The sequence below is a fragment of the Tupaia chinensis genome, unplaced genomic scaffold (assembly GCF_000334495.1).
Source record: "Tupaia chinensis unplaced genomic scaffold, TupChi_1.0 Scaffold000432_1, whole genome shotgun sequence".
In the NCBI taxonomy this organism is placed as follows: Eukaryota; Metazoa; Chordata; class Mammalia; order Scandentia; family Tupaiidae; genus Tupaia; species Tupaia belangeri.
The window spans coordinates 1329497-1330461 of record NW_006159937.1 but is presented as its reverse complement, the minus strand read 5'-3'; positions in this window follow the sequence as shown (position 1 = coordinate 1330461).

Genomic DNA, 965 nt, shown 5'->3' with positions numbered 1-965 from the left:
AGTAATTTTCATTATCTTGGTTATAATTCATTAAAAAATGCCTTTTTATATTACAGATTTGTGAACCCGTGTAGCCAAGGAGTAGATATGTAAAATGTTTAAATATAACAATGGCTATGCAAATATATGGGAATTTATGTGTGGGTATATATTGCACATACTCATACAAGAGCTCATTAATTTTACTTGGGAAGATTTCATATTTTTTATATTAAAAGAAAAAAATTCCAGTCCTGTATTTGAAGTAGCATTTATCATTTAATTACATAAAATTATTCATTCATCTTTTAGTTTTAGTCTACATTAAATGTCTTTTTACACTCAGAATATTTTCATTTTAGAATGAAGGTTTTTATGAAGAAAAAGCCATTTGTTTGCAAAAATATATAAAAATTATAACTGAGTATGTAACTATTTGGTAAGTAGATGCTTTGTTTTCCCATCATTATTTGAGCACATTTGAAATGAAAAGGTTAGAAATTGGTATAAAGTTTAATGATCCATTATAAAAAAAGTTGTGTTATATAATCAGTTTTAATTTTAAACTTTCATAGCAAATTCAAATGAGGCAATCATGTGTTACAATTACCACTGAATTTCATTTCAAGTTATCATTAAAGGTGATAATCGTCCATTTAGAATAGTTGACCCAAAAGTTACCTTCTAAATTTTTCTGAAATTGATACATAGAACATCTCTTCATCATTACAGCAATTAGAGATAAAATATTTCTATTTAAAAGTGGCAAATTGCAGCCCTAAAATGGAGATAATCTGTACTTTTAGATGTGATCATTACCCAAGTTAGTTCCAAGTACTATGAACCCAACAATTAAATGCATCTATGAAGAATTTTTCTGTTAAAATATTAAATACAAAGAGAAGAAAAGGAATAAAACTGAATCATCTCAGTTCAAAGAAACAGCTTAAATTCCCATTGAGTTTTCCTTAGTGTGGCATTCTTAC